Source organism: Echinops telfairi, unplaced genomic scaffold (genome assembly GCF_000313985.2).
Source record: "Echinops telfairi isolate 266 unplaced genomic scaffold, ASM31398v2 ScPeMD7_7457;HRSCAF=8495, whole genome shotgun sequence".
NCBI classification, from domain to species: Eukaryota; Metazoa; Chordata; class Mammalia; order Afrosoricida; family Tenrecidae; genus Echinops; species Echinops telfairi.
In genome coordinates this window covers 329,223-339,942 of record NW_022111357.1, presented here as the reverse complement: position 1 = coordinate 339,942, position 10,720 = coordinate 329,223, and the positions used below count along the sequence as shown (strand labels likewise).

At 42.5% G+C, this 10,720-nt stretch overlaps 1 pseudogene; it reads right to left on the bottom strand.

Annotated features, from left to right (window-relative positions):
• Positions 1 to 312: 312 nt before the first annotated feature.
• On the bottom strand, positions 313 to 1,311 carry LOC101659425 (annotated as a pseudogene).
• Positions 1,312 to 10,720: the final 9,409 nt, after the last annotated feature.

The window sequence follows — 10,720 nt, the reverse complement described above, 5'->3', positions numbered from 1 at the left end:
TCTCATAATGATTTAGTCAGATTTTATAAGGCTTGATTAGTTTTAAGAAATCTGAGATCTCAAAGATGAAAACATAATTCCTTTATAATTTTATCACTGTATTCATAGAAAGAGGAAATACAGTCAGAATGACATAAGCAAAGGATAAAGTTCATAATACACTGGCATGTCACCAAAAAAAAAAATTAAGCGGGGCTGGATCATCCATCTACTTGTTTCTGTAATGTGTATTCTAATATCAAAGCAAAGCTGTATTAATTATATGACAGTGAAATGGAAGGGGAGATCTCTTTGATCAATTCACATTTGGGGTCAATAGTATATGCAACGTGTGGGATGAAATGGAATTCCTTTCATGTCAGCCCTGTGATCACGGGCCTAGTCCCATAAGTAATAATCCAGAAGGACAGAAGTGATCTCTCCGCTCGTTTCTGCACCCTTTTCTTCAATAAGCACCAGAAGATAATCCCTGATCACTTCAACACACCAAATTGAGCATCCTCGGATTTCCACCTCTTGCTTATCCCCGTATGAGCGCATTCGCCTTTAAGAAGCTTCCTCGGTAGCTCATGTGAGTAGTTCAGGGCCACAAGATGAGCAAGCACCTGAGGTCATCTGTAGTCAGCAAACATGTGATACTTAAGGCAACCATCTCCTTTTCCTTCTCACACACCCCAGGTGTCTGCCACAAGGACCTGGGCCCGTTTATAAAAAGAAATCTGTTTTCCCTCAAAGTTCGTCACATCTCTGTAAGAAGGAAAATTCTCAACTCCCAAGTGCAGTCATTTTTGTGCATTCTTTTCTCATTTTTTTAAACACAATTAAGAAACGAGCCTCCAAACTTCTCAAGTAGAATTTTCCCGGTTTCATTGAGAATCCGATGCCTCTCTTCTATCAAAGGCATGGGAACATCTGTGTCAGATCGGAATAGACCCCAAGGTCCCCGTGGCTTATAGGAGGGACTGGTGACGGGTACCCCTTGTCGAGGGCTCGGTTGACTGCGGCGCACAGAGACCAGAACCGGCTGTACGTTTTCCCTTTGCACCCACCAGACACTTGTGCTCGTTGCTCTCCCACCAAAAGGAGAAATTCAGCGTCTCTATCAGGAACACCGTTGACCGCGGCTTCATCGGCTGCCTTGGGGTTCAGCACGTGGAGGGTCGTCCATCCCTCCACTTGCAGCTCCAGCCCACAGGCCTTCTGTAGCAGCAGCTCTGCCACACTCTGCACTCCCGCGCCGTCGATGAACACATCCTGACTGCTTTCTGCAATGAATTTTGCAGATTCTCTGGGAGTGAGGGGCTCAACCATCTTGCCTTTCCACTAAAGATCTAGAAAATCATGCCACTGACCAGGGACTGCCCAGCCTCTCCTCTCAGCGCGGAGACGCACACACTCACAAGTTCAGTAAAGATCCAGGGTTTGGGGACGCCTCGCCCCTTCTGACCTACCCATGGTGTCGCCTCCGTACCTGGGAGTGGCACTGTAATCTGAGGGCGCGGCTCGACTACCCACAAAGCACTTTCACTTCATATACATGTTCCTGCTTCTTGAGATTATCCATATAAAATATTTTAAGCCTACAAGTCACCCAAACTCACAAATGTGAGTTTGTACCTAGTAGTAATCAAAGGCACCAAACCTCAAACACCTACTGGTGCCAGTTATTGCCCATTGATTAACTATATTCTCTATATCCTGCAAGGTGACATTTCATTGTCAAGATCAAATTTGGAGAGGTTAGATGACCTGTTCAAATCGCAAAACTGAAAATCAGGGGTGTTTGATCCAATGTTGACCTCTCTTTTCGTTGTGCACACTGCCCAGTCTGTCTACTGGTCTCTTCTCTGGGTAGCTTCCTATTATCTTTCTTGAACTAGAACCTGACGAATGCATCTGCTTTATCTTGGGACATGGTTCCCAGGCCAATCTTATTCCACCCTTTTTGACCAAGCTCATAGGCCAGGGTTTCTGGGTTTGTCCAGGCTTTGAGTCCACACTAGTCCACTTACTTACTCAATGTGTTAGTCTGGGTTGACTAGAGAAACAAATCCAGAGGCACTCAACTATGTATAAGAAAGCTTTATCTACAAGAACAATTGAATCTTGAGAAAACAGCCCTGCCTAGTCCAGATCAAGTCAATGAGTCTGATATTAGCCCATATGTCTGATACCAGTCTGTAAAGTCCTCTTCAGACTCACGAAACACATGCAATGATGCTGAATTCAGGAAGATCACAAGCCAGTAGGTGGGAAGTCTTGTGGAAGCATCTCAGTGCTGGCAGGGGTCTCCACGTGGCTCCTTCACTTCCAGGGTTCTAGCGTAGCCCCATGTGTTTTCTCAACAGAAATGTCTCGCAGGGAGTGTGTGTGGCTATCAACATGCAACCTGACTTGCAGGCTAAACTCCACCCTTTTTAAGAGGCTCAAGATAACAAGAGATTATGTAACTACCACACTTAATTTCTAGTTGGCTTGTGTGTTTCTGTTTTAATTATTATTTTCTCTTTCTTCCCTCCCTCATAGTACTGACATGAAGAAGATATTGCTCCTGTATTGCGTGTGGGAGATTGGCACGTAAACTGCAAGTTACAGTGTAATTGTCATTACAGTTGTATGCAGGTTGCTTACTGTAAAAGACTAGGAGAGAGCCCACAAATAAATAAGATGTGTCCTCTTACAAGGAACTCATAGTAAAAGAAAAAAAAAAAGGAACTCATAGTGGACAAGAAACTCCCTTGTGAAAAAGCTGCTAGAGGAACACTGGTGGGGCGGCTAACTCTTTGGAGAGGAGGGGGAATCTAATATTTGAATTTGATCTTGAACAATTCGTGGTTGCTTACTAGGTAAAGAGAGAGATGGAAGGCAAAACTTAATCTCCCAGGAAACAGTGAAACATTAGATGGACAGTGTCCTGTGCTATGTGGGAGGAGACGAAGCTGGTAAGGTGATGGTCAAGATCAAGAGGAATGTTGTTTGGACGATAGAGCATTTAAAGCAGGAGAGTGACATGGTATAATAAGTCACCTTTGAAAACGAATACTTGGGTTATAATGGAGGATAAATTCAAGGGGCTAAAGTAAGGAGAATGCTATAGACATAAGATACATACAAGTTGGGACCTGCTTAACTCACAGATATGAATGTGCTTCATTGGTTTGCTTCTCTAGAGAACTCGACTAAGACAGCAAGACTCTCTGAGGCAGTCACACACAGCTCTCTAGAGAATTTAAAGCAGAAGAGTGATATCATCCATCCTTCAAAGAGAAGACACGCATGCACACATATCTTTGAGCTTATATCCATACATATACAAGGGGGATTCAAAAAGTTTATTTAGAAATTCCATTAATTTGAGTTCCATTTTTCCATAAACCTTTGAGGCCTCCTCACATATATGTATACACAGAGAAAAAGAGATGAGATTTATTTCAAGGAAACCACTCACAAGGTTGGGAGGCTGATGAGTCCCAAATCCATGTGGGGCAGGCAACAGGGGTTATAGGGGTTATAGGACCTTCAATTGGCAGGTCAGGATAATGGGGTGCTGGCTCTGGGCCTGCAAGAGCAGCTGAGTTCCAGAATTGGCTTGGCAGGCAACAGGCTGCCAGCCCTAGTCCCCAAAGCCTAAGATCAGACGATGATGCTGCATGGGATGCAGGGTCCAAGCAAAGGAAGATCCTTGCCAGAGCACGCATGTATATGTGCATTAGAGGCACGTCCCTCCTGAAATCATATGGGCATGACTTCAGTAAGGGAGTGATTTGAATAAGGTCTTAACTTGAGTAAAGGTAGGGCTTGAGCCATGCCCTCTTTTTTTTAACTTTTATCCATGCCCCTTTACAAGGTGATGATTCAAGATAAACCTTGCACTAATCCTACCTAATTAACATGTAGAGGTTACTGTTTACAATAGAAAAGGGAGAATACTTACATGTTATAAAATGGAGGATAATTACATTATATTCACAATATGAAAGGCAACCACACAATATTGGGAATCATGGCCTAGCCATGTGACACTAACACAACCACCACAGTACACCCCTTGTCAAGTTGGCACATACATCAAACAAACAAACAAACAAACAAACAAACCCACTCTATTGAGTAAATTCTGACTCATAGTAACATATCAAGGGCTTTTTGAGTCTGTAAATATTTTAAGGATGCAAATAGCTTCATTTTTCTCTTACAGAGTAGGTGGTTATGAACCACCAACCTGGCAGTTATCCAATACTAACCCAACTGCCACCAAGGCCCGCATCTCTACATAAAGACAATTAATTGTAGAGTTATAGGTGTGCTTAACATGATATAAATAGCATGCATACAACTGAGAATGTACTTGTTGTTAGGTGTAATTGAGTCTGTTAAAACCATAGCACCCCTATATGCAACAGAATTAAATACTGCCTGGTCCTATGCATCCTCACAGTTATTCCTAAGCTTGAGCCCATGGTGGCAGCGCTGTGTCAATCCTTCTCCTGGAGTCCCCTCTGTTTTACCAAGTGTGATGTCCTCCCGGGTCTAGACTCTCTTGACAACATGTCCAAAGATGAAGTCTCTGCTGCCCTTGCTTCTCAGGAGCCTGTGCCTCCTCTTCCCAGACAGACTGGTTTGTCGTCTTAGCAGTCCCTGGTACGTTCAGTGTTCTCCAGCACCGTAATTCAATTCTATTGATTCTTCAGTCTTCTGTGTTCAATGTCTAACTTTCATATGCATAGGTGATTAAAAAATACCATGGCGTGGGTCAGATGCACCTTAATTCTCAGAGTAACATTCTTGCTTTTCAGTACTCTACAGAGGTCTTGTGAAGCAGATTTACCTAATGCCATCCATCTTTTTATCTCATGGCTGCTGCTTCCAAGAGCATTGATTTGTGGATTCAAGCAATATCATCTTTGACAACTTAAACCTTTTTACCATTAGTCATGATGTTACCTTTTAGTCTAGTTGTAAGACTTTGGATCTTCTTCACATTGAATTGTACTCCACACTGAGGGTTGCAACCCTTCATTTTCATCAGCAAATGCTTCAAGTCCTCCTCACTTTCAGCAAGCACAGTTATGTTATCTGCATATCACAGCTGTTAATAAGCCTTCCTCCAATCCTGATGCTGATTCTTCTTCATATAAGATTTATAATCTTCTCTGATTATTTGCCAGCATACATGTTGTATAAGTATGTTGAGAGGATACAACCCTGATGCACACCTTGCCTGGTTTTAAACCATGCAGTATGCCCTTGTTCTGTTCATACAACTGCCTCTTGGTCCATGGACAAGTTCTACATGAGCACAATGAAGTGTTCTGGAATTCCCATTCTTCTCAAGGCTATATCCATGGTTTGCTATGATACACACAATTTAATACCTTGGCATAGTCAATAAAACACAAGTAAACATCCTTTTGGTGTTCTCTGCTTTGAGCTAAGATCTATCTAACATCAGCAATGATGACCTTGTTCCATATCCTCTATTGAATCCAGCCTGAACTTCTGGCAGTTCACTTATCAATGTACTGCTACAACTGTAGTGGGATGATCTTCAGCAAGATTTATTTGCATGTGATATTAATGATATCCTGTAATTTGAGTATTCTGTTGGCTCACCTTTCTTTGGACTGGGCACAATGTGGCTCTCTTCCCATCAATGGGCCAAGTAGCTACATTCCAGATTTCCTGGTATAGACCAGGGAGTGCTTCCAGTGTTTCATCAGCTTGTTGAAACATTTCCGTTGCTATTCTGTCAATTCCTGAAGCCTTGTTTTTTGCTAATGCTTTCAGTGCAGCTTGAATTTCTTCATTCAGTACCATTGGTTTTTGCTTACATGCTACCTCCTAAAATGGCCTGATGTCAACTAATTCTTTTGTTACAATGATTCTGTATGTTCTTTCTATCTCTTTTTGATATTTTCTGCATCATTCCCTATTTTTCCCATAGAATCTTTCAAGGGTGCAACTCAGGCTTGCATTTGTTGTAAAGTTCTTTCAGTTTAAAATATGCTGGATGTGTTCTTCCTTTTTGGTTTTTAAATTCTAGGTCTTCGCACATTTCACTATAATATTTGACTTTGTCTTCTTGCATTGCCCCTTGAAATTTTTTATTCAGCTCTTTGCCTCATACTTTTTTCCATGTGCCTTAGCTGCTCTAAGGTTAGGAGAAAGTTTCCGTCTCTTCTGACATCCATTTTGATCTTTTCTTTCTTTCCTGCCTTTTTCACTGATCTTTTGTTTTCTTCACGAATGATGCTGTTGGTGTTGTTTAGGTCTTCTGTCCATAGTGCTCAATGTATCAAATCTGTTCTTGAGGTGCGCTCAAAATTCAGCGGGGACAGAGTCAACCTTGTATTTTGGCTCCAGTGGACTTGCTTTAACTTTCTTCAGCTCATCCTGAACTTACAACTGAACAATTGATGGTCTGTCCCACCGTCAAGACACTGGCCTGGGGTTAGCTGCTGATATTGAACTTCTCCATCGTCTTTTCCCACCAAAGCAGAACAAAAACCCAATAAACTCACTCCCGTTGAGTCGATGCCTACTCTTAGCAACTGTATAGGATAGTGTAGAACCTCTTAGCAACTGTATAGGATAGTGTAGAACTGCCCCTTTGCGTTTCCGAGACATTAACTATTTATAGGAGTAGAAAGCCTTGTTTTTCCCCTATCTTTTCCTACAAATGTAGTCAATTTATTTCTGTGGATTCCATCTAAAGAAGTACGTGTGTATAGCTGCCTTTTGTGTTGTTGAAAATAGGTATTTTCTACGAACAAATCACTAGTCTTGAAAGGTTCTATCCTGCAATCTCCAGCTAGTTTCAATCACCAAATCCGTATTTTCCAGCTTCCGTTCTTTCCTCTCGGTTTCCAACTCTTGCATTCTAACCGCCCTGAATTATCGATGTTCCTTGATTGCATGTTTGATCAATTCCTAACTGAAGACATTGGTAGAATTCTTCAATTTCTTCATCACTAGCTTTTGTGGTTGGTGCAAAATTTGAATAATGGTTGTATTGATTAGATTTACTTGAAGCTGGATAGATACAATCCTATCACAAACAGAATTGCACTTCAAGACTGAGTCTTAAATATCCTATTTGACAATGAATGCCGTGCCATTCCCTTGGATTGTGTCATTCTCAGCAGAGTGGAACATCTGATTTTTCTGATTCAAAATGCCCGATCCTGGACCATTTCAGCTCACTAGTGCCTAGGATATTGATCTTTATGCTTTCAGTTCATTTTTGATGACTGCCAATTTTCCTAGATTCATACTTTCCACTTTCTACATCCAGATCATTAGCAAATTTTGGAAACTGATTCTCCTTACCTTCATTCATGCCGCCTTAGCAAAGGAAGATCCCAGTCTCCACTCCCACAGGCTTTACCCCACTCCTAGCACTGTGGTCGCATCCACGTCAGAAAAGCAGCTCCGCCGAGTGCATCGATCGAGGGCCTTCGGGCCCCAGGGCCCATCCTCCAGCACCATCTCAGCTGACATTTTCTGCGCCCATTCATTAGGCCTTCAATCTCTGACAAAGTTTCAAAGTATGCATAAGGTTTTCAGCAGCTACTTCCTCTGAAGTGGGCAGCCGATTCCCTCTTCATTGTCTGTTCTTAGTCTGGAAGCTCCTGCTGGCACTTGAGATACCAACGGCACCGCTTCCACCATCACAGCAGCCACACACATGAGCCACCACAGTAGGACAAACTGACAGACAAGTGGTGGGAAAATGCACTTGCATTAGTCATGGCTTACATTTGATTAGGAACATATTGACGTACCATGGTGAGTCTAAACGCGTTGCTGCCGGGTTGCAAACAAAATGTGTGTAAACATGTGTCTGCACCGGGGTGGTTCAGACACGCGCTCTCAGGAAGGCATGTGCTTCGTGGTGGGTGGCTGGGAAAAAAACAAAAAACAAAAAGCCAAATCAAAGCAGTGGCTTCTGTTCAATTCAAGGCAGAAAGGGCAGCTCAGCAGGTTCTGGGAATTGTTATTTGGAACTCAGAAGGGGTGAACCTGACAGTTTTTCTCAAAAGACACGAGATGGTAATGGGGGCTTTTACTGTGAAGACTCTTTAAGGACATGGAAACTGCAGTGGTCAGAAAAATGCCAGCAAAGCCTCGCTAGGGAGTCTCCGTGCATACAACAGCGCACGTCTCCTTCTTCAGGGGTGGCAAGACCGGTCCGTGAGACTGTCTCTGGGAATCTTACCCATCCACCCGATAGCCTTGCTGTTGTCCCTTCAGATTTCTTTTTGGTCCCCAAACTCAAGGGACATTTAACATTGAACACAATTTGACCTTGTGTACATCGAAGAGTGCAATACCTTACGGAAGAGTTAGATGGAAATACTGCCTTCAGAAATATTTAAACCCAGATGATATGTTGGAAAACAATATTGTCACATTATTATTATTTCTAAATAAAGTTTCCTAGGATTTTATAGCAGTCCTCTTTAACGTAGCTTAATGTGCGTGTAAACAAGGAGGAAATTTCATAATGATTGCAGTTATCATTTCCGCAGCTGGTCAAGTGGTCCTACCAGGTGCTCAGAAGCATCTTCGGACAACTGTTCTGTACTCCTTTTACCTTCAGCTAGCATCTTTGCTGGTCATGTGTTTTTGCCTGGTGGTGAGATTCAAACCTTCCTTCCGGAAGAGTCTGGGCCATTAGTAACCATGTCAGAATTGGAGTGCTTTAGTTTTCCATCGACTTTAATCACAAGGCATGGTGGGGATTTCGACTTTGCTAGTAGAAGGCAGAGCAGCAGGATAGAAGGATCTGAGTTCTTGAAGGTAGCCTAGAGCAAAGCTGCTGCCCTGGCCTGGAGGCTAACCCCACGAGAGGAAAGCACCACTGAATTCTTCCAGCCACTGCTTTGTTGCGTCTCTCTTTAAAATGAAATGTAGCTTTGACAAGACTGTGGCCCTCTTGCTATGTGGACAGTGCCTTACAATTGCCACCTGTCTTTTCCTCCACATTTTAATATCTCCAGAATTGGAATGTACCTTATCATTGATGATGTTTTTGATTAAATGCAATATTAAATTATAAAAAGGGGACTTCCAGCCTCACTGTCATCTAGTAGATACCAACTCCCAACTCATAGCCACCCCATAGCACCGGGCAGAACTTCCCCTGTGAGGTTCCAAGACTGCAACTCGTTACAGGAGTAGGAAGCCCAGTCTTTTCCCCATGGAGCAACTGAAGGTTTCAAACTGCTGATCTTATGGTTAGCAGTCCGACGTGTAACCACTATGCCAACCAGGCCTCCTGTTATACCATTAAGCCTTCTTCAAAAAGGTGGTGGTGGGGACTAGAAAGTCAAAAGGGAAGTACACATTCACTGTTCCCAAGCTGAAAGAATGAGGAAAAAGTCAAGGGTCAAGGTTCAATTTTGGATTCTAGGGGCAAAATGTTGACTGATGCAGGCAGCATCAAAAGAAGATGGAAGGGTTATACAGAGTCACTGCACCCAAACGAACGGGTTGGTCTATTTCATGAGTGCTTCTTTCCCGCCACTGCCATAACCCAGTTCTACTTTGCAAATCTGGCTAGTTCGGAGAACGTACAGATCAGAGCTCTCAAACATGGAATTGAGGATGGATAAACCCCTCGGGAACAGTAGTGGGAGTAGCGATGGCATGAGGGGAGGGGGTTGGTCCGGAACCATCACAAGGTTGGATATATAGCTCCTCCCAAGAGGATGAATAACAGAAATGTGGGTGAAGGAAGACAATGGACAGGATAAGATACAAAATAATAATAACAATACATAATTGATCAAGAACTCACAAGGGTGGGAAGGTGGGGGAGGGTGGGGGGAAAAGAAGAGCTTATACCAAGGGCTCAAGTAGAAAATGTTTTTGAAATGATGATGGCAACATACGTACAAATATGCTTGATAACAATTGATGTAAGGAATGTTGTAAGAACCCCCAATAAAATTGTTTTCTTAGCATGTAATCATTTTAGGATATAGCATAAGATCAAGAACCATTGGTACTAAAGGAAGAAGTCCAAACTATACTGACAGCATTGCCAAAAATTAAGACCACAGAATTGATGAAATACCAGCTGAGATATTTCAATAAATAGATGCAGTGCTAAAAGTGGTCACTCATCTGGGCCAAGTAATTAGGAAGACTGCCTAACTAACTGGATGGAAGATATCTATCCATATATGGATCCTTTCCAAAGAAAGGTGGTCCCACGTAATGCAGAAATTTGAGAACCATGTCATTAATATCATATGCAAGTAAACTTTGCTGAAGATAATTTTTAAATGGCGGCAGCAGTACAAGAACAGAGAACTGCCAACAATTTTTGCTGGATTCAGAAAAGGTCCAGGATGAGAGATACCATTGCTGATATCAGACGGACCTTGGCTGAACGCAGTCAATAACTGAAAGATGTTTACCTGTATTTTGTTAACTACTCACACATTGCACTGTGAGGATCACTACAAACTTTGCATAACATTGAGAAGAATAGGAATTCCAGAGCATGTCATTGTGATTATCTAGAACCTGTGCACAACCAAGGGGCAGTTATTTCAACAGAACAAGGAGATAGTGTGTTAAACTCAGAAAAGATGTGTGCCAGAGTTGTGTCCTTTTACCATACTTAATCAATGTACTGAGCAACGAAACTGAGAAGCAGGACTCGATGAATGAAAACAAGGATAGGAAGAAGCTGTGATAAGCAGATGAT